At 37.1% G+C, this 24,510-nt stretch overlaps 1 non-coding gene across 1 annotated transcript; it reads left to right on the forward strand.

Moving 5' to 3' along the window:
- Positions 1-23,843: 23,843 nt before the first annotated feature.
- TRNAS-GGA lies at positions 23,844-23,915 on the forward strand. Its single transcript has one exon. It is a non-coding gene; the product is annotated as a tRNA-Ser (tRNA).
- The last annotated feature ends 595 nt before the right edge of the window (positions 23,916-24,510 follow it).

A 24,510-nucleotide genomic window follows, 5' to 3' on the forward strand; every position in this document is an offset into this window, starting at 1 on the left:
CTTCCCAACCCAGGGATTGAACCCATGTCTCTTGTGTCTCCTGCATTGGTAGGGAGATTCTTTACCACAGTGCCGCCTGGGAAGCCCATAGTGTCCTGCCCATATCTTTTTCTCTAGACTCTTTGTCTTAAGTGATAAGTAGAACAGAAATATCTACTTAAAATTTATAACTTCACTGTCATAATTGAGCAAAAGTTCTGAAGAAACTTCCTTCTCTATAAAAATTAAGCCCTGGATTAGAGAGATTTTGAAGATTTATTGTGATGGTTGCTTTTATGTGTCAGCCTAGTTAAGCTTGTTAGGTGACTAGTGGTTTGTCAGTTGTTTTATCAAATATATGTTATTGTGAAAGTGCATTTTTTAAATTTATTTTTAAAATTTTTAATATAAATTTATTTATTTTAATTGGATGCTAATTACTTTACAATATTGTATTGGTTTTGCCATACATCAACATGAATCAGCCACGGATGTACACGTGTTCCCCATCCTGAATCCCCCTCCCACCTCCCTCCCTATACCATCCTTACAGGATGCTTGGGGCTGGTGCACTGGAAAGTGTATTTTTTTTAAATATGTGATTAATATTTAGAATCAGTTGACTTTAAGCCAAGCGCCTTGTCCTCTGTAATGTGAATTGGCCTTAAAAGCAAAGATGGTTTTCCTAAAGAAGTTATTTTGCTTTAAGACTGAAAACTAGAAGCTCTTCTCTAAGCTTCCAGCATGCTGGCCTGCTCTACAACTTTTGCACTTGCCAGTACCACAAAATACTGTATGAGCCAATTCCTTGAATGAATGCCTCTCTCTCTCCCTCCCTCCCTGACTATCTCTGTCTCCTGACGATCTGTGTCTCTCTCTGTCTCTCTCATATGAATATCAGTGTGCTTGGTCATCAAAACTTGCGGTAGAAAGTGAAAGTGTTAGTTACTCAGTCGTATCTGACTCTTTGCAACCCCTTGAATCCCAGGCTCCTCTGTACATAGAATCCTCCAGGAAAGAATACTGGAGTGGGTTGCTATCCCCTTCTCCAAGGGATCTTCCCAGCCAGATATTAAACCTGGGTTTCCCACATTGCAGGCATATTCTTTACCATCTGAGCTACCAGGGAAGATATAGAACCTTTTAAAATATGACTCATTATCCTTTCTTTTTTCAGTTTTCTCAGAACCTCCTAAATAAGGCAACTATGATGATATATTGTACTGCCAGCAAAGTAATTCGATTTTAAATGCTTTGGGACCAGGGACAGTGCTTATTATATTCTTTCTTTTCAGTCTTACTAAGAAGCACAATGTCTGTAATTGCTGTTCAGTAACTATATTCTTAAATATTTTTAGCATATATTGACCTCTGATTCCATGTATATTATCTGCAATGCTAAAGGCTTATAGGAGCCCTAGTAAACAGTGACGCACTTGAAAGTTGCTCTATTATATAACACAATCCATTCAATAGGGTTCCTTTTAAGTAGCTCACTGCAATTTTCAATTCAATTACAAACAGATAAAAGCATGTCTGTAAAATGAATTTGTGTAGTTTCTTATAAGCATCGAAAGGCTTAAAAGCAGCATTCTACTTTTTTTTTTTTTTTAAACATCACAATGCTTTTCCACTGACTGCACTCTATTTTATTGGGCAAAGGATCAGAAAATCAAGTGTTCTGACAAATAGCTAGCCTTGCAGAAGAATGAGGTAAGGTGACCTAAGTAGCCTTACCTATTGCCTTTAAATTTGGAAGACTTTATTTTTTTTTTAAATGATGAGACGCCCCTTTTGGTTTGTCTTTGAATTTAATCCTCAAGCTTTCTTATTTGTCCTTTAAATTGAATGTTTGGAGTCAATTTTGTGTGAAGCTCTGAAAACTGCAGGCCTGCAGAGCTGGAAAAAGAACATTGCCTGCCTCTATTCAAAACTGCACTTATGGCTATCATTTGGGACTTTAAAAAAAAAAAACTTGGCTTGTTGCCTACATTTCCTCCATTCTGTATTGCTCTTTCTATTCCTTTTCATTCTTTTAATTTTCTATTGAGTTTGCTCTTACTTCCTTCCTTTTCACCATGTCATTCTTTTTGTTTGGTAATTTTCTTGCACTGTTTATCTATCCCTTGTTTTATTCCTTTTCCTTTCTTGGCTCCTCTTCTTTTCCTTACCGTAGGGCTTCTTGAAGATCAGGATTGCTATTATAAATCTGAAAATTACCTTTACCATGTTTTGGAAAAATTTAGCTCTCAAACTCCCTGTTGACCCCAAGCTGATGCACAAATGTTCTTCAGTTGCCAGATGGCAGTCAATACTTTTGGAAAGAAAACGGGTCCACAAGGTCTCTGAATTTATAAACTTCCCACAAACCTCTTAGGTTTGATGGATGAGTGGCACACAGGTTTGTGGGAAAGACATTGTCGTCCTTCACATTTAGCCCTGGGGAAGAAATGAAAAGGCAGGTGTCTGTCTGAGTAGGATGTTGAAAGAAGAAATGAGAAAGGGAGGTATAATCCTGAATCACCATGCTTGACATTTTTGATTATAGGAAGACATTATTGCAAATGAATAAAAGTTTGTACTTAAACATTTAAGTTTTCCCTCCAGTTGATATGGTATATATTTATGGTTTATATCAGAAAAGGTACGTTTTCACAAAGTCATTGACTCTAGACTTTCTCTTTATTTTGTTCTCCCCTGTTTTCATCCTTTTATACTTTCTTATACTCTTGCATTCAGTCAGTTCAATTCAGTCACTCATTCGTGTCTGACTCTTTGCAACCCCATGAATCAAAGCACGCCAGGCCTCCCTGTCCATCACCAACTCCTGGAGTTCACTCAGACTCACGTCCATCGAGTCCGTGATGCCATCCAGCCATCTCATCCTTGGTCGTCCCCTTCTCCTCCTGCCCACAATCCCTCCCAGCATCAGAGTCTTTTCCAATGAGTCAACTCTTTGCATGAGGTGGCCAAAGTACTGGAGTTTCAGCTTCAGCATCATTCCTTCCAAAGAAATCCCAGGGTTGATCTCCTTCAGAATGGACTGGTTGGATCTCCTTGCAGTCCAAGGGACTCTCAAGAGTCTTCTCCAACACCACAGTTCAAAAGCATCAGTTCTTTGGCGCTCAACCTTCTTCACAGTCCAACTCTCACATCCATACATGACTACTGGAAAAACTGAAGCCTTGACTAGACGGACCTTTGTTGGCAAGGTAATGTCTCTGCTTTTCAATATGCTATCTAGATTGGTCATGAATTTCCTTCCAAGGTGTAAGCTTCTTTTAATTTCATGGCTGCAGTCATCGTCTGCAGTGATTTTGGAGCCCAAAAAAATAAAGTCTGACACTGTTTCTACTGTTTCCCAATCTATTTGCCATGAAGTGATGGGACCAGATGCCGTGATCTTCATTTTCTGAATGTTGAGCTTTAAGCCAACTTTTTCACTCTTCTTTCACTTTCATCAAGAGGCTTTTTAGTTCCTCTTCACATTTTGCCATAAGGGTGGTGTCATCTGCATATTTGACGTTATTGATATTTCTCCCGGAAATCTTGATTCCAGCTTGTGCTTCTTCCAGCCCAGCGTTTCTCATGATGTACTCTGCATAGAAGTTAAATAAGCAGGGTGAAAATAAACAGCCTGACCTACTCTTTCCTATTTGGAACCAGTCTGTTCCATGTCCAGTTCTAACTGTTGCTTCCTGAACTGCATATAGATTTCTTAAGAGGCAGGTTAGGTGGTCTGGCATTCCCATCTCTTTCAGAATTTTCCACAGTTTCTTATGATCCACACAGTCAAAGGCTTTGGCATAGTCAATAAAGCAGAAATAGATGTTTTTTTCTGGAACTCTCTTGCTTTTTCCATGATCCAGCAGATGTTGGCAACTTGAACTCTGGTTCCTCTGCCTTTTCTAAAACCAGCTTGAACATCTGGAAGTTCACAGTTCACATACTGCTGAAGCCTGGCTTGGAGAATTTTAAGCCTGGTGGTACAGAGGTTAAAGCGTCTGCCTGCAATGTGGGAGACCTGGGTTCGATCCCTGGACTCCAGTATTCTTGCCTGGAGAATCCCATGGATGGAGGAGCTTGGTGGGCTACAGTCCACGGGTCGCAAAGAGTTGGACACGACTGAGCGACTTCACTTTCACTTACTAGCGTGTGAGATGAGTGCAATTGTGCAGTAGTTTGAGTATTCTTTGGCATTGCCTTTCTTTGGGATTGCAATGAAAACTAACCTCTTCCAGTCCTCTCACCACTGCTGAGTTTTCCAAATTTGCTGGCATATTGAGTGCAGCACTTTCACAGCATCATCTTCCAGGATTTGAAATAGCTCAACTGGAATTCCATTACCTCCACTAGCTTTGTTCATAGTGATGCTTTCTAAGGCCCACTTGACTTCACATTCCAGGATGTCTAGCTCTAGGTGAGTGATCACACCATCGTGATTATCTTGGTCATGAAGATCTTTTTGGTACAGTTCTGTGTATTTTTGCCACCTCTTCTTAATATCTTCTGCTTCTGTTAGGTCCATACCATTTCTGTCCTTTATAAAGCCCATCTTTGCATGAAATGTTTCCTTGGTATGTGTAATTTTTTGAAGAAATCTCTAGTCTTTCCCATTCTGTTGTTTTCCTCTATTTTTTTGCATTGATGGCTGAGGAAGGCTTTCTTATCTCTCCTTGCTTTTCTTTGGAACTCTGCATTCAGATGCTTATATCTTTCCTTTTCTCCTTTGCTTTCCGCTTCTCTTCTTTTCACAGGTATTTGTAGCTGTGAAAAGAAGAGACGGGAAGGTCTCTGAAGAAGAGACCTCCTCAGACAGCCATTTTGCTTTTTTGCGTTCCACTGTATAACCATAAGGTAAGGTACCTCGTCCAAGGTAAGGAGCAGCGGCTGTGCTTTGCTGGAGCAGCCATGAAGAGATACCCCACGTCCAAGATAGGAGAAACCCAAGTAAGATGGTAGGTGTTGCAAGAGGGCATCAGAGGGCAGACACATAGAAACCATAATAACAGAAAAAGTAGTCAATGTAATCACACTAGGACCACAGCCTTGTCTAACTCAATGAAACTAAGCCATGCCCTGTGGAGCCACCCAAGACAGGTGGTCATAGTGGAGAGGTCTGACAGAATGTGGTCCACTGGAGAAGGGAATGGCAAACCACTTCAGTATTCTTGCCTTGAGAACCCCATGAACAGTATGAAAAGGCAAAATGATAGGATACTGAAAGAGGAACTCCCCAGGTCAGTAGGTACCCAATATGCTACTGGAGATCAGTGGAGAAATAACTCCAGAAAGAATGAAGGGATGGAGCCAAAATAAAAACAATACCCAGCTGTGGACGTGACTGGTGATAGAAGCAAGGTCCAATGCTGTAAAGAGAATAGGAAGCAAATATTCCTTCCTATTCCTTGCATAGGAAGGAACCTGGAATGTCAGGTCCATGAATGAAGACAAATTGGAAGTGGTCAAACAGGAGATGGCAAGAGTGAACGTCAACATTCTAGGAATCAGCGAACTAAAATGGTCTGGAATGGGTAAATTTAACTCAGATGAATATTATATCTACTACTGTGGGCATGAATCCCTCAGAAGAAATGGAGTAGCCATCATGGTCAACAAAAGAGTCTGAAATGCACTACTAGGATTGCAATATCAAAAAGGACAAAATGATCTCTGTTCATTTCCAAGGCAAACCATTCAATATCACTCTTGCATTACAGTTGAATAATTGAATAATTTAAGCAAGGTTTTGTTTACTTGTTTTTCTATTTCTTAACCTGAGAAAAGGTGACATAATTTATTCTACTATTGTGAACACTGCATCTGGAAATGGGAAAGAAAATTTTGATACTTTCAGTTTTGTTCATGAAAAATCCTACCATTGCTTTATTTCACTAGGAGTTCAGATGTGCAAGGAAAGTATGTTATGTGTAAATACTTGTTAAAAAATAAAAAAAGACTCCTTCCATGAGTTTTTTGTTGTTTTGGAAAAAAAAAAATTGCTCATCTAGAATATTGCAAGAAACAGGTTGTGTTCAGAATAAGTATTAATTGAACAAATGCCATTTAATTGAAGAATTGAACAAAAAGATATACTAGGTATATTCACAACTATGTTCTAAACTGATGCCACCCATTTTTCCTCACATTTTCAAAACAGCATTTAAAATATATAATTTTTATTCTTATCTCTTCATTCCTCCTTCCTTCTTCATTTCTTTATTTTCAATGCATAGTTTGTATTTTGTTTGTTTTTTTATTTCAGATACCAGTTAATGAGAGTCTCTTTGGAAGGCATCATGCCCAATATGCAGGATACAGAATATCATAATATATTCCTTCTTCAATACCTCACAGTTTAATAGGGTAGACAGCTATAACCCATTCTGGGCTCTAAGTGTTTTCCAAGAAACACAGTGGATAAGTCAGGACAGTTATAAATCTCTAGCTGACCAACTGTCTTAAAGCTGCATGTGTGTATAAATAAAATATTCAAAATCTTTATTTTCCTTACTTTTTTTGTTTCTAACTAATGTGCTATTAGAGTCTAGGTCAGGAGACATGCAATAAAATTAATACTTCACTAGATAAATGGAAATAATATGAATTTTATACTAAAATTTTACAGTAGTTTTTATTACAAAATAAGAAATATATTCTTGAAATATGGGAAAGGCAGGTGGTTAACCCAAATTGTACTCAGGTACTCAAAGAACACTTAAAAAATTCCCATACATAAATTAAAATAGCAGTTCAAGCCAAAAGATATTAAGGTTCTTAAAAATAATAAAATTAGGATTCTTACATGTTAGGGAATTTTTCTGCATTACAGCATTGGATAACTTTTTCATGTTATTTGTTGGATTTTCTATCTCTTGTGCTTAGCTGCTCAGTTGTGTCCAACTCTTTGCAAACCCATGGACTGTAAGCCTGCCAGACTCCTCTGTCCATGGGGATTCTCCAGGCAAGAATACTGGAATGAGTTGCCATGCTCTCCTCCAATGGATTTTCCCAACTCAGGGATTGAACTCAGATCTCTCACATTGCCAGAAAATTCTTTACTGTATGAGCCATTTCAGACCAAAAAAATAGTCTTTTGGTTCATCTCTACTTATGTTCCATTAAGTTCTTCTCTACAAATTAAAAGAAAATTTTTTTTACTTCTCATTGAATTCAAAGACTTTCCCATCTGTCAGCAATCAACTTCTAGCAGTGTCTATTATGTTTTGATTTTATTTAACTTTTTGTTGTTTACTGGTATGATTTTGGTTCTGTTTGCTATTTTCTCTGGCCCTCAAAAGAGGTAGCTTTATGGTCATCCATCCAACCAATCCATTCTGAAGGAGATCAGCCCTGGAATTTCTTTAGAAGGAATGATGCTAAAGTTGAAACTCCAGTACTTTAGCCACCTCATGCGAAGAGTTGACTCATTGGAAAAGACTCTGATGCTGAGAGGGATTGGGGGCAGGAGGAAAAGGGGACCACAGAGGATGAAATGGCTGGATGGCATCACTGACTCGATGGACGTGAGTCTGAGTGAACTCCAGGAGTTGGTGATGGACAGGGAGGCCTGGCGTGCTGTGATTCATGGGGTCGCAAAGAGTCGGACACGACTGAGTGACTGAACTGAACTGATAATCAAAAAAATATGTCCAGGTGAGGATTTAACATTGCTAAAACCCAAAGATTCTAATTATAGAGTTGGTTTTCAGACTCAAATTTGCCTGACACTTATTTACCTTCTATACATTATCCAATTGTTTTTCCTGGGCAGGTGAGTGGTAATAACTGTTTCCTGTTTTTGGACCAAGTAAATGGAAGCTATATTTTTACTCATTCATTATTTGTTATACCAGTGTTTTTAGTTACATACTATATTGTTGTTGTTGTTTAGTCACTAAATCATGTCTGACATTTGTGACCCCATGGACTGTAGCCTGTCAGGCTACTCTGTCCATGGGATTCCCAAGCCAAAATATTGGATTGGGATACCGTTTCCTCCTCCAGGGGATCTTCCTTACCCAGGGATTGAGCCCATGACTCATGCATTGATAGGCATGTTATTTACCACTAAGCCATCTATTTTAAATATTAGTTCATAAGAAAGTGGAATGTTTATTAAGTTTTTTTTAAATTTACTTTATGCATCACTGGAAGAAAATGTTCTTAGGTGACTCAGTTCAGTGATACTTGATAGTGCATAGAGGTTTCAAGAATTGAAATGGGTCTTAAACTGCAAAAATCTGTTAGAGAACGCAACATATACTATTTAGTATTAGTTATGTGAAATCTTACTTAAAGAAAGGATTTTGCTAAGCAGTCTACTGAATTTCTATAAATAAGAATTTGGCCAATGAAGATTTGTGGTTCAGAGTCATAGACACTTAGATTCCTCCACCTATCTCTCAAAGGGAGAGAAAAAAAGTATAGTTGAAAAAATTAAAGCAGAGATTATAACAAAGTGAAACAAAAGTATTTTCAAGGTTATTGAAAGGTTATCTCTCTCATGCTCGTTGGAAGAGCATGAATTTCCAGAAGAGAGCTTGGGTTGAGGTAGGAGGTTGATGTGCTCCTGAGATGAGCAGCTGGAATTTGTCAAGCTGAGTAAATTGGAGCCTGTCTTCTCCTGACACTTCAAGGAAAAAGTTAATAGCAGGAATAGAGAGGAGCTGAGCTCTGCTGGAGTAGAAGATAAGATGACCACATCTATCATTTTTTAAATCAAGGAGGCCTCTCCAACTGTGCATGTGTAGAAAGGCTCCATGGGGTCAAAAAGGGAGGGAGCACTATTTTTTTTTTTTTTTTTTTGAGGGCGAACTATTTTATAATATATGCCTTCAGTCTCCCAGAGATTCTCATGCTGGAATCCATCTTAGCTAAAAGATGTGTGTACATATGGAGGAGGGTCATGGGTCAGATCAGATATGGTAAACAAAGCAGGATGATTGACCAGAGGAAAACAAAGACTGACCCAGCAAAAACTGCCTTCATGGAAGTGAGTTAAGCCACCCCACTGATGCACTCCTCATTAGCAAGGATGTCCACATCCTTCTCTGGGTGTGTTGCTCTGCTTTGCTTCTGTCTTAAATAAACTACTCTGTGCTCTCCCACATGGGCTGTGCCTGTTTTACAATCTCAATCTCTTTGTATTTTTTTTTTTTTTTTTTTTTTTAGTTTTTCAATGAAGAGCCAGGGCCTCACTTCTAGCCACTAGCTCCTGGTGGACCAGCGGTTAGGACTTCTGTATTTTTCCAAGGAGCCTCATGTTTGATTCCGGTACAGCTTGATCTTGCTTCAAGCTATTTCTCATTGCTGACTTCCTGAGATCAGAGTTACACCTGAAAATTAGGGGCCAAAATCTACAGACCAGTGGAAAGGACTGAAAAATGATGGATTCTAGGAAGAGATAACATGACATTCATTTGCCAAATATATATTCCCTTTTTTAAATTTTTTTTTGTTTTAATGTGTTCATCTTTCTTTAATGAACATTTTCTATTTTCACAGTATATGAGTTTTAATAGAAAAATGTAGATTATTCACATTTTGTATAACAATAGATTTTATTGATCTTATTTTATGTTTACTATTCATTTACTTTATTAGTTTTTTTTTTCTTCCTTTTCCTTTTTCTAATATTCCCTAGTTTTATCAAATCATTACACAATCTCCTTTCCCTCCTGTTACTCTGGAAATATTCTTCCCACGATGGTTACATTCTTATTCTGAGGACTCATTAAGGAATACATGTCTCTCTACTCTTACATGAAAGAAAGATTAGAACCGTTTTCCCTACTCACAGCTTTGTTCCCAATTTACTTTTCCTACCTAACAAGATGAGGTTTGGGGTATCAGTACTTCCTGCAACCCACTCCAACCCAATGTCTGAAAAGACCTTTGCTCGTTCTTCTTTCTTTTGCCTCTTCTCTCACTCCTGATTCTTTGTTTCACTGAGACAGTTTAGCACTTTTCACTGCAGACTCTTATTAGGTTTGCTTTGACAATATCTCCTCTACTTTCAGAATCTTTATTTAGCTTCATTAATGTTTCTTCCCCTCTTTATCTCCTATACTCTTAAGGCTACTGTTGTGATTCGTTCATCATTCTAGTGGAATTCTTGCTCAATTTTCTTTAGATGGACTGTGTGGGTCTTATATACTCTGAGTCTTTGCTTATCAACTAACATCTTTCTTTCCCCTTGACAGGTAAATGTTATCTCATCCACATGTAGGATTCTTAAGTTGCAGTCCTTTTCTTTCACTAGTCAGCAGAAGTTATTACACTGTGCTTTTAATTGGGGTATATTAAATGGTCTTAGGAAATTTGATTTGAACAAATCAAGATTGAGTCCAGTCTTGCCAATTCTCTTTATATTTTAATACAATGCTCAGAAACAGAAATAGTTGACTTAATAAGACACTCATAAATTCTTAACCTACAGTTTTAGGAAATAAGCAGTATATATAACTTAACATACTCTTTTTGCCTAACACAATTGATAACCATAGTAAATGTCTATAGAAAATGTAGTAGAACAAGGTCCTTAAGTGAAAACATGGACTCCAAACCAATTATGAAGCATCAGTGTGTGTTCATGTGATATGTGTGTGTGTATGTGCATACATGTGTATGTATAGATAAGGAGTAAATGGATGTTTGAGACCTCCAGAGTGGACCAGATTTACATTAGGCAACACTCTGAAACACTTCACATTGTAGGACTCAAACATTAAAATAAATAGACCCGTTATTGCCCTCTTCTCACTCTCCCAAAGCCTAATTTTATATAAATATAAATAAAGCCCCAAGGATGTTAAATTCTAAAAAAAAATGTGTTTTTGTTTGCTTTCATGTGTATTTTATAATTCAAATTTAATAATGCCTTTTATTTTGAAAGAGCCAAGAAGATTCAAAATTGTGATTATATTTTGATCATTCCTGAAGTCTCTGGGAGATATTTATTTAATATATTAGGGGGCTTTTAAAATGCTTTATATTTTGGGGGCTTCCAAGTTGACACAGTGGTAAGGAATCTGCTTGCTAATGCAGGAGATAAGATGCATGTTGGATCCCTAGGGCAGGAAGATCCCTGGAGTAGGAAATGACAGCCTACTCCAGTTTTCTTGCCTGGAAAATTCCATGGAATTTTCAGTGAAGCCCGGTGGGATACAGTATATGGAGTCAGAAAGAGTCACATATGATTGAGTACACATGTACATACTTGTATGAAGTATCTTTTTTATCCAAAGCTTATCTCAGTCCGGTAGTTTAGTTGCTCAGTTGTGTCTGACTCTGCGACCCCATGAGCTGCAGCACACCAGCCTTCCCTGTCCATCACCAAATCCTGGAGCTTGCTCAGACTTATGTACATTGAGTCAGTGATGCCATCCAACCATCTCATCCTCTGTTGTACCCTTCTCCTCCTGCCTTCAGTCGTTCCCATTATCAGGATCTATTCTGATGAGTCAGTTCTTCACATCAAGTGGCCAAAGTATTGGAGTTTCAGCTTCAGCATCAGTCCTTCCAATGAATATTCAGGACTGATTTCCTTTAGGACTGACTGATTTATGTAGGACATTCAAATTCTCAAAATAAAGAGAATAATCTAGAAATAAGTGGAGATATTTTTGAGGCCTTTAGGAGCCAAATTACAACTCTCAAAGCTCATAGCATCTAGAATATGGATGAATGATATTTTCTTTCATTTTGGACTGCAAAATTCTAGTTAGCTTTTGTTGTTACACATTTTAGTTGAATACTTTAACATTCAACCAAATGCTCTGCTGAATTAAATTTTTTGATTGGTAGATATCCTACAGCTCTCCACAAGCCTACATCTTACACTCCAGTTACTTCTATGGAATATTTACTACCCAGTAATTATTTTAGCTCATTTACAACTGCAAAGAAATAGGCCATATTCTGTCTGTGACCAGTAAGTGTCTTCTTCTTTTCCTTCAGTACAACAAAGAAATATTTAAAACTTAATACACACTATTTATCTCAGTTTCTTTTGAAAGGACCTAAACTGGTTTAACAGTTTTTCTTGGTGTTAAATAGGACTGCCAAAACTTTGAGTACAGTTCATTATTCCTAAAGAACCACTTTTATTTTTCAGTCATGAATGAATTTAGTATTTACCCTTAAATCACAAGGATTCTTTTTTTGTGTGCTAAACTGAGGATCAGGGGATTCTTCTTTGGTTTGTTTTCTGTCCTGATTTCTTTCTTTCTTTTTTTTTTCCCCTGTCTCTCAGTAAACAGAGAAATTTAAAAATGTAGAGGTAGCAGTGACTTTGGGAAATACATTGTATTACAATGACATTTTTAGGTAAAACATGTATTTTCATAGTAATTACTCATCTGGAGTAGAGTTATTTTAATTAAAATAGGCAGGTTGATGAAAGGAGCTATTGCCTTAATCTTTCAATTTTAATATTTACATTGAAGTTCTATAATTGTGCTCTGCTTGGCTTTTTGATGAAAGCATTTCTCAGAAAAATAGCAAAGGACAGACAACAAATAACTTCAATATTTTCATTATTTTTAGAATTTAAAAAAATATATTTTATTGACTGCAGATAGATAAATCAAACAAAAGTATCTCTAAATTATTACTAAAAACCTAATTTTAACTTCATATTTTCAGAATTTCTATATTCAGATAGAATAAAATGATTTTTATATACCCTTTTCTTTATAGCTAATGGGCAATGAAATACATTAAAAGGACATAAACAGTGTTCTTTTATAGCCTTTGAAATGTGTGTATAGGAGACAGGAAAGAAGAAGCATGTATTTGCACATGCTGCTGCTGCTGCTGCTAAGTCGCTTCAGTCGTATCCGACTCTGTGTGACCCCATAGACGCCAGTCCACCAGGCTCCCCCGTCCCTGGGATTCTCCGAGCAAGAACACTGGAGTGGGTTGCCATTTCCTTCTCCAATGCATGAAAGTGAAAAGTGAAAGTGAAGTCGCTCAGTCGTGTCTGACTCTTAGCGACCCATGGACTGCAGCCCATCAGGCTCCTCCGTCCATGGGATTTTCCAGGCGAGAGTACTAAGGACATATATTATTTGAGAGCATCCTTTGTGCTAATTTTAACTGGAAATATCTGAAAATGTTTCAGATATTAAGAATGAAGCTTAGATACTATGTTTCTCTTTGAAATCTGATAAACTCTTGTAAAGAACTGGGATTTCATGTCAGACAATTTTAAATTAATTCCCAACTTTGCTACTTAACATCTGGGTAAACATGGGTGAGTTACACCAATCCTTTAAGGTAAAAGTTTATCACTATGTTTATATTTCAGAGAGAGTGTTAAGATAAAGTATTCAGTTTGTGTTGTCATGTGTAGCCCTTTCTCTACATATTATGTTAATGTTAATATGTTTAATAGGTATATCCATAGCTGAACTTTTCCTACAGATCCTCTTCTGCCTTTCTAAACATTTTTTTAAATTAAAGCACAAGGAGTTGTTGTTTTGTGTACAATTAATATACTTGTCTTATTTTAAAAAGAGGTTTCAGATGTGCAGAAAAATTCAGTAGAAAGTATAAGCTCCCTCTTGATATAGTGGTACAGTTTGAGATAGGGGAAGCATTTTATAATGCAATGATTAGTTCCTGGGTCTCAAGTCCAGAGAGTTATGATATTTCTTGGTAACTGAAATATTGATACTGCTCAAAATCTAGTGAAACACTATATACAAATTATTTTTTCAACTGCCCATTTAAGGGAATTGAAAGAAAAGTCATATGTTATAAATGAATGGGGTTTTTATTTTTTAATGCTGCTGCTGCTGCTGCTGCTGCTGCTGCTGCTGCTGCTAAGTCACTTCAGTCGTGTCCGACTCTGTGTGACCCCATAGACGGCAGCCCACCAGGCTCCACCATCCCTGAGATTCTCCAGGCAAGAACACTGAAGTGGGTTGCCATTATCTTCTCCAATGCATGAAAGTGAAAAGTAAAAGTGAAGTTGCTCAGTCATGTCCGACTCTTTGCAACCCCATGGACTGCAGCCCACCAGGCTCCTCTGTCCATGGGATTTTCCAGGCAAGAGTACTGGAGTGGGTTGCCATTGCTTTCTCTTTTTTTAATGCTAATTTGTGTATATTTCTAATTTAATATCTGTTTATCATAGAAATGTATTGTGAAGTTTTAGAATATACTAAATTATACATTTAGGAAGCACTTGGCTCAGATCATGAACTCCTCATTGCCAAATTCAGACTGAAATTGAAGAAAGTGGAGAAAACCACTAGACCATTCGGGTATGACCTAAATCAAATCCCTTATGACTATACAGTGGAAGTGAGAAATAGATTTAAGGGATTAGATTTGATAGAGTGCCTGATGAACTATGGATGGAGGTTCCTGACATTGTACAGGCAACAGGAATCAAGACATTGCCAAGAAAAAGAAGTGCAAAAAAACAAAATGGCTGTCTTAGGAGGCCTTACAAATAGCTGTGAAAAGAAAGGAAGCAAAAGGCAAAGGAGAAAAGGAAAGATATACCCATTTGAATGCAGAGTTCCAAAGAATAGCAAGGAGAGATAAGAAAGCCTTCCTCAGCAATCCATGCAAAGAAATAGAGGAAAACCATAGCACGGGAAAGACTAGAGATCTCTTCAAGAAAATTAGAGATACCAAGGGAACATTTCATGCAAAGATGGGCTCAAAAAAGGACAGAAATGGTATGGACCTAATAGAAGCAGAAGATAGTAAGAAGAGATGGCAAAAATACACAGAAGAACTGTACAAAAAGATCTTCACTACCAAGATAATCACAATGGTGTGATCACTCACCTAAAGCCAGACATCCTGAAATGTGAAGTCAAGTGGGTCTTAGGAAGCATCACAACAAACAAAGCTAGTGAAGGTGATGGAATTCCAGTTGAGCTATTTCAATTCCTGAAAGATGATGCTTTGAAAGTGCTGCACTCAATTTGCAAGAAAATTTGGAAAAGTCAGCAGTGGCCACAGGACTGGAAAAGATCAGTTTTCATTCCAATCCCAAAGAAAGGCAATGCCAAAGAATGCTCAAACTACCGCACAATTGCACTCATCTCACACGTTAGTAAAGTAATGCTTAAAATTCGCCAAACCAGGCTTAGCAATATGTGAACCGTGAAATTCCAGATGTTCAAGCTGGTTTTAGAAAAAGTAGAGGAACCAGATCAAATTGCCAACATCTGCAGAGTACATCATGAGAAACGCTGGACTGGAAGAAACACAAGCTGGAATCAAGATTGCCAGGAGAAATATCAATAACCTCAGATATGCAGATGACACCACCCTTATGGCAGCAAGTGAGGAGGAACTAAAGAGCCTCTTGATGAAAGTGAAAGAGGAAAGTGAAAAAGTTGGCTTAAAGCTCAACATTCAGAAAATGGCAATCATGGCGTCTGGTCCTATCACTTCATGGGAAATAGATGGGGAAACAGTGGAAACAGTGTCAGACTTTATTTTCTGGGGCTCCAAAATCACTGCAGATGGTGACTGCAGCCATGAAATTAAAAGACGCTTACTACTTGGAAGGACAGTTATGACCAACCTAGATAGCATATTCAAAAGCAGAGACATTACTTTGCTGACTAAGGTCCATCTAGTCAAGGCTATGGTTTTTCCAGTGGTCATGTATGGATGTGAGAGTTGGAGTGTGAAGAAAACTGAGCCCCGAACAACTGATGCTTTGTTTTTTTTTTTGAAGTCAAATATAATTTATTTAATTAATCTAAAAAGTACATATATGTGTGCACATACGTGTGTGTGTGTTTGTAGTTGTTTTCCTCAATAGGGAATTAAATAGAAGAAAATTTAGTCTTAGGACTTTTTTTTTTTTTTTGTTGTTGTTTTGTTTTTTTAGAGATCTTTTTTTTTTAATTTTTATTTTTACTTTGTTTTGCTTTACAATACTGAATTGGTTTTGCCATACATTGACATGAATCAGCCATGGGTGTACATGAGTTCCCAATCCTGAACCCCCCTCCCACCTCCCACCTCATATCATCTCTCTAGATCATCCCCGTGCACCAGCCCCAACCATCCTGTATCCTGTATCGAACATAGACTGGCGATTCATTTCTTACATGATAGTATACATGTTTCAATGCGATTCTTCCAAATCAATCCACCCTCTCCCTCTCCCACAGAGTCCAAAAGTCCATTCTAAACATCTGTGTCTCTTTTGCTGTCTCGCATACAGGGTTATCATTACCATCTTTCTAAATTTCATATATATGTGTTAGTATACTGTATTGGTGTTTTTGTTTCTGGCTTACTTCACTCTGTATAATTGGTTCCAGTTTCATCCACCTCATTAGAATTGATTCAAATGTATTCTTTTTGATGGCTGAGTAATACTCCATTGTGTATATGTACCACTGCTTTCTTATCCATTCACCTGCTGATGGACATCTAGGTGGTTTCCATGTTCTGGCTATTATAAACAGTGCTGCAATGAACATTGGGGTACACATGTGTCTTTCAATTCTGGTTTCCTCGGTGTGTATGCCCAGCAGTGGGATTGTTGGTCATAAGGCAGTTCTATTTGCAAGTTTTTTAGCGTGGTGATTCATTTCTTATATGATATTACACATGTTTCAATGCCATTCTCCCAAATCATCCCACCCTCTCCCTCTCCCACAGAGTCCAAATGACTGTTCTATACATCTGTCTCTTCTGCTGCTTCGAATATGCAAAGAGTCGGACACAACTGAGCAACTGAACTGAACTGAACTGATACAGGGTTATCATTACCATCTTTCTAAATTCCATATATATGTGTTAGTATACTGTATTGGTGTTTTTCTGTCTGTCTTACCTCACTCTCTATATAATCAGCTGCAGTTTCATCCACCTCATTAGAACTGATGTGTAGCCCAATGTTCATCACAGCACTGTTTATAAAAGCCAGAACATGGAAGCAACCTAGATGCTCATCAGCAGATGAATGGATAAGAAAGCTTTGGTACATGTACACAATGGAGTATTACTCAGCCATTAAAAAGAATACATTTGAATCAGTTCTAATGAGCTGGGTGCTCTTTGGAAGGAATGATGCTAAAGGTGAAACCTCAGTACTTTGGCCACCTCATGAGAAGAGTTGACTCATTGGAAAAGACTCTGATGCTGGGAGGGATTGGGGGCAGGAGGAAACGGAATGACAGAGGATGAGATGGCTGGATGGCATCACTGACTCAATGGACTTGAGTTTGAGTGAACTCTGGTAGTTGATGATGGACAGGGAGGGAAGCCTGGCGTGCTGTGATTCATGGGGTCTCTAATAGTTAGACACTACTGAGAGACTGAACTGGACTGATTGGATCATTGATAAAGCAAGAGAGTTCCAGAAAAACATCTATCTCTGCTTTATTGACTACACCAAAGCCTTTGACTGTGTGGATCACAAGAAACTGTGGAAAATTCTTCAAGAGATGGGAATGCCAGACCACCTGAGCTGCCTCTTGAGAAACCTGTAGGCAGGTCAGGAAGCAACAGTTAGAACTGAACATGGATCAACAGACTGGTTCTATACAGGAAAAGGAGTACACCAAGCCTGTATATTGTCATCCTGCTTATTTAACTTCTATGCAGAGTACATCATGAGAAACGCTGGGCTGGAGGAAGCACAATCTGAAATCAAGATTGCCGGTAGAAATATCAATAACCTCAGATATGCAGATGACACCACCCTTATGGCAGAAAGTGAAGAACTAAAGAGCCTCTTGATGAAAATGAAAGAGGAGAGTGAAAAAGTTGGCTTAAAGCTCAACAGTCAGAAAACTAAGATCATGGCATCTGGTCCCACCACTTCATGGCAAATAGATGGGTAACCAGTGTTAGACTTTATTTTGGGGGGCTCCAAAAACACTGCAGATGGTGATTGCAGCCATGAAATTAAAAGATGCTTACTCCTTGGAAGGAAAGTTATGACCAACCTAGATAACATATTAAAAAGCAGAGACATTACTTTGTCAAGAAAGGTCCATCTAGCCAAGGCTACGGTTTTTCCAGTGGTCATGTATGGATCTGAGAGTTGAACTATAAAGAAAGCTGAGCGCCAAAGAATTCATCCTTTTGAACTGTGGTGGTGGAGAAAACTCTTGAGAGTTCCTTGGATTGCAAGGAGATCCAACCAGTCCATCCTAAAGGAGGTCAGTCCTGGGTGTTCATTGGAAGGACTGATGTTGAAGCTGAAACTCCAGTACTTTGGCCACCTGTTTTGAAGAGCTGACTTATTTGAAAAGACCCTGATGCTGGGAAAGATTGAGGGCAGGAGGAGAAGGGGACGACTGAGAATGGGATGGTTGGATGGCATCACCGACTCAATGGACATGTGTTTGGGTGGACTGCGGGAGTTAGTGATGGGCAGGAAGGCCTTGTGTGCTGTGGTTCATGGGGTCACAAAGAGTCAGACAACTGAGTGGCTGAACTGAATGGAATTATACTAAAATTTTCTAGATTACTAATGATTTATTGATATTCTAAATTTGATCATCTCTAGATTGTGTGCTTGTTGGCTCAGTCTTATATAAAGAATTTATATTAAGATTTTCTAAATTTTATATATATATATATGGTATTATAAATCTGATTATCCCTTGATTATTCCTGAAATATCTGGGGGGGGGGAGGTTATGTATCCATTTGGGTGCTTTGAAATGCTTTAGCATCTTATTTATCCAAAAGATGGATACCCTCTACTTTCATAATAAAGAGAATTTTGACACTGATGAAAAGATTTTGGGTAGCCTTTAAGAAGCTAAACAAAAAGCTGAAATTTTATGTAAAAAGTCCAGGTACTTTACAAATCAATTATCAAAGCTTATCATTAGATATACATTTTACAAATTCCCATGAAATTGGTTAGCTAACATGTTCCTAACATATAACAGTTAATCAGAGTTAGTTGAAGAAGTATTAATAAGAAGGTTTTAAAACCAAAGGAAAAAAAAAAACACTTAAAAAAATAACAGCATACTGGCTTTGTTTAGCAAACTAGCAAACTGCTTCATTAGCCGTAATTAGCATAATATTACAGAAAAGAAAAGTGATTATGATGATTACCCGGGTTTTAGGAGAAATACATGCAAATACATGTATTCATGGATGTATTTTGTGTGCAAAACATTTTAAAAATGTGTTGTGTTTTAACTGTATTAGAACTCATGGCAAATTTAATTTTGAAACCTCTGGATTCCTGTTTGATAGCAGATAGTAATGAATTGTTGTATATAACAGATGTCTAAGCCTGCACAGATTTTGACTGTTAGCAAAACTAAACTTTCAGCAGGAGCATTATGAACAGAATGAGTGTCATAGAAAAAGAGAGGAAACTCTCTAAAATAATAGTGACATTTTCTTCCTAATGAGAAGCTTATCTAAGTGGGAGTGATTATTATTATGATGATGATTTTGTTTTAACCATCAAAGTGAAAGTGAAAGTTGCTCAGTCATGTTTGACTCTTTGAAACCCCATGGACTATACAGTCCATGGAATTCTCCAGGCCAGAATACTTAAGTGGGTAGCCATTTCCTTCTCCAGGGGATCTTCCCAACCCAGTGACTGAATCCAGGTCTTCAGCATTGCAGGTGGGTGCTTTACTGACTGAGTTATCAGGGAAGCCCTTTAATCTTCAAACTTCTCTTAAAAGATAGCAATTGTTCAGAGATGTTCATGACAATAAATTGGGCAACTGTGATGAAACAGCTAAATTCCCGAAATGAAATAATTTATCAAAGGTAACTCAAGAAAAAATAAATAACCCAAATAGTCCTTTTTATCTTGAAGAAGTTGTACATGTAACTAAAGACCTTTACACAAAGAACAGTTCAGAAAATATGGCTTTACTGGTGAATACTACTAAACTTTTAAAGAACAAAAATCTAATTTCTACACAAGCTCTTCCTCAAAAGTGAAGTCTGAGACATCATCCAATGTATTCTATGAATTTAGCTTGATACTGAAATCATACAGATATTGCAAGGGTAAAACAAAACAAAACCATAGACCATATCTTTAATGAGCATAGATGCAGAAATTCTAAACAAAATTTCAGGAAATATAATTCAAGTTACATTATATAATAGTATGAGAATCAAGATCAAATGAAACTTAGCCATTATATCAAGGTTAGTATAACTTTCAAAATAAATGTAATTCATCATATTAACAAATGGCATGAGAAAACTTTTGCATGATGGAAGTGTTCTGTATCATGGTTGCATGACTGTATAACTTTGACAGAATTTATAGAATTGTAACCTTGAAAAAAATGACTTCTGCTATAAGTGTATTATACCTCAATAAATTTAACTAAAAAGAGGTGAACTCAATATTTATATTGCATTAAAAAAAGATTTTTCTAATACATATGCTTAGCTAGATAAGCATGTTTTGATATTTTACTGAAATGGTCTGTTGCTTCCTAATTCGCTGACCACAGAAATTAATGGCAGATGACAATTAATCAAACATTTTTCATGTTAAAGTACAGAACTGAACATAGTGTCCCCTGCCTTAGATCTTCTTGCCCATATGGTAAAGGCACAATATTGGCAAAGAAACCTAGTGTCCATCTGGACAGAGATACATTTATTGAATTATGTGAAACTTTCAAACTCATTTACCTCATTTACTGAATGAGATAAAACTTTCAAAATCAACCATCTGTTTGTACACTGTTTTTGCAAAAACCCAAAGCCTGTAAATAAAACAACACATACATAAAAAGAGTAATCACAAAAAAAGTGACATTCAGTTTCCATAGTTAAAAGCTTTTCAAAAACATATATTGTTAGTTGTCAAATGTAATAATTTGTTGTCTTAATACAGATATTCTTTATTATTTGTGCAATAATTGTTAATGTTTTTATTGATCATCAGGTACAAAAGTTTCTTACCTATTTTTACATATGTCCCTTCAATTGATAATTAATGGTTGAGGTCAAACAAGGGTTTTACTGTTTTATTTTAAAGTGTTCACCACTTGTGATGTTTGTGGATTACTGAATGCCAGTGAGTAGAGAAATAGATTAAGTAAATGAAGTGTAATATTTATAGGGATTTTGTGAAAGTGAAGTCACTCAGTCGTGTCGGACTTTTTATGACCCCGTGGACTGTAGCCTACCAAGCTCCTCTGTCCACGGGATTCTCCAGGCAAAAATACTGGAGTGGGTTGCCATTTCCTTCTCCAGGGGATTTTCTCGACCCAGGGATCGAAACCGAGTTTCCCTCATTGAAGGCAGACGCTTTAACCTCTGAACCACCAGGGAAGCTTGTTCCACGTTACTTCCTCAAGTAGAAATACAAGATTTTGAAAAGCACAGACCTTGGAGCTTCATATAACAATGTTCAAATCCTCTTTTTATTTTTTTTTTCCTTTTGTCAACTGTGTGACTTTAGGCAGATCACTAAATTTGTGCCTCAACTTCCTCATCTGTGAAGAAGCAGTAGTAATACTGGCTTGTTGCTTGTTTTGAGGATTAAATGAGATCAGAGATAGTACAGCAGAATTATTACTTGTGTCATGAATAAAATTTGTATTATTATGGTATTTATCTTGAAAATACTTGTTTCTTACATGAATATCATTAGTGAGGGATGATGAAGAGAATCCTCTGGGTAGTGTAGAAATAGGCATTGAAAACAATATTTATTTTTCACTTTGTCTTGTGTGATGTAGCTTTAATATGCTGCCTAAATAACTATACCATATGTCTTGTCTCTGAGATATCTTGCAGGTTAGAGTGAGATCATGTGGACCAAATGAAAAAGAAAACCTTCATTGTTTGTCATAGAACCATTTTCTGTCTTTGCTGGCATTTTGTATGTTGCTTACTTTTAGAAAAGAAGAATAAAAGAGGTTTTCTAGTAAGAGCTTCTGTGATTGAGGAAGATAGAGTATTCTTTTTTTTTTTTTAACTTTACTATATTATATTGGTTTTGCCATACATCAACATGAATCCACCATGGGTGTACATGTGTTTCCAATCCTGAACCCCCCTCCCACCTCCCTCCCCATACCATCCCTCTAGGTCATCCCAGTGCACCAGCCCCAAGCATCCTGTATCATTCATCAAACCTGGGCTGGCTATTCATTTCATACATGATATTATAGAGTATTCTTTTTATGTATAAAATATTTCAGTATGAATTTTATTTCAGATGAAATTAAAACTTTATTTGAATAAAGTCTGTATGTTCAATTATTAGAATCCAGAGTTCCAGATGATAGTCTCAGATGATTTATTTGAGTATAATTCTACTTTGAGCTGTTTTTCCCTGAAATTAGATCAACAAACTAAAAAAAAAAAAAAAAAAAAAAAAAAAACCTCTTTTTTTTAGTACTAATATAGTATTAGAGTATTTGAGTCTGAGTGTTTTAAGACTTTAGTTTCATGCAACATTTATTCTATTTGATTTTTGATATTTTAAAATTTTATTTTAAAATAAAATCTATGTATTTTGGTGTCAGTTCAGTTCAATTCAGTCGCTCAGTCGTGTCCAACTTTTTGTGACCACATGGACTGCAACACTCAAGGCCTCCCTGTCCATCACCAATTCCCAGAGTTTACTCAGACTCATGTCCATTGAGTTGGTGATGCCATCCAACCATCTCATCCTATTGTCCCCTTCTCCCACCTTCAATCTTTCCCAGCATCAGGGTCTTTTCAAATGAGTCAGCTCTTCACATCAGGTAGGCAAAATATTGGAGTTTCGGCTTCAGCATTAGTTCTTCCAATGAATATTCAGGACTGATTTCCTTTAGCATGGACTGGTTGGATCTCCTTGAAGTCCAAGGTACTCTCAAGAGTCTTCTCCAACACCATAGTTCAAAAGCATCAATTCTTCGGTGCTCAGCTTTCTTTATAGTCCAACTCTCAGATCCATACATGACCACTGGAAAAACCATAGCCTTAACTAGACAGACCTTTGTTGCCAAAGTAGTGTCTCTGCTTTTTAATATACTGTCTAGGTTAATCTTAATTTTTCTTCCAAGGAGTAAGCGTCTTTCAATTTCATGGCTGCAGTCACCATCTGTAGTGATTTTGGAGCCCCCCAAAATAAAGTCTATTTTGGTGTGGAGCATGATAATTTGATATAATATACATATTTAAATGATTACTACAGTAAACCAATTAACACATTATCTAACATTTTATCAGTTTTTGTGTGTAATGAGAATAAAATCTACTCTCAGTAAATTTCTAGTAGTCATACATATTCACTGTAGTCAGTATGCTGTATATCTATAGAATTATTCATCCTACATAACTACAACTTTGTAACATTTGACTAATATCTCCCCATTTCTCCCATCTCTTTCCCCTTGTAACCACTGTTCTACTCTCTGCTTCTATATATTTGACATTTTTAGATTCTACATATAAGTGAGATCATGTAGTTTTTTCTTTCTCTATCTGGTTTATCTTATTTAGCATATATGCTACAGCTTCATCCTTGTATTGTGTATGGTAGGGCCTCTTTTTTAAGGCTGAATGATATAATATATGTGACATTTGTGAGATATATATATATATATATATGTATAAATTTCTTTTTGCATTTATGCATGAGTGGACGCTTAGGTTGTTTCCGTGTCTTGACTGTTGTGAGTACTGCTGTGATGAATATGGGAGTACAGTTATCTTTTCAAGTTCTAGGTGACTTTAAGTTGTGAGGAGACAACTATCCTCTAAGTGCAATTGTTGTTCTATAGGAATAGTATGTGATGACATTGAACAAATGCTTATGTATAACCTTTAGCTTTTTAAATGATATTAAATAGCTGTGTTAATGTGATGTGCATTTAACTGAGTATAAGAGTTATTGTGCACCACAGTAAGTAAGTTGGGCTTCCCTGGTGGCTCAGAGGTTAAAGCGTCTGCCTGGAATGCAGGAGACCCAGGTTTGATCCCTGGGTCGGGAAGATCCCCTGGAGAAGGAAATGGCAACCCACTCTAGTACTCTTGCCTGGAGAATTCCATGGAGGGAGGAGCCTGGTAGACTACAGTCCATGGGGTCACAAAGAGTCAGACACGACTGAGCGACTTCACTTCACAGTAAGTAAACAAAGAGTAAGCATTTTACTCACGTTGGTATAACCACTACTGAAGTGAGACTGCCTCCTATCCCTCTACATGAAATAATTTCATGTATATATACCTATGTCTCTATTTCTCTCTCTCTCTCTGCCTCTGTCTCTCTCTCAAAAGACTGAAGGCTAAAGGAGAAGAAGGCAGCAAAGGATGAGATGGTTACGCAGCCCATGGGGTCACAAAGAATCAAACACAACTTAGTTGACTTAACAATAACATAGACAACAACCCACTTAATTCTCCTATTTGAGATAGTTTAGATTTCCAATTGCTGGAGATTAAATTTTATTCTGTCTATCTTAATGAATATACATTAGGAAAAAAACCTAGAAAATTCTACCATTATGGCTATTTTAGTATTTTAATTATTGGATTTAACAGTTATATTTTAATTTATAACAAAAGTTTTGAGGTTATGTAGTCTAC

This window comes from Oryx dammah, unplaced genomic scaffold (genome assembly GCF_014754425.2).
Source record: "Oryx dammah isolate SB20612 unplaced genomic scaffold, SCBI_Odam_1.1 HiC_scaffold_18, whole genome shotgun sequence".
In the NCBI taxonomy this organism is placed as follows: domain Eukaryota; kingdom Metazoa; phylum Chordata; class Mammalia; order Artiodactyla; family Bovidae; genus Oryx; species Oryx dammah.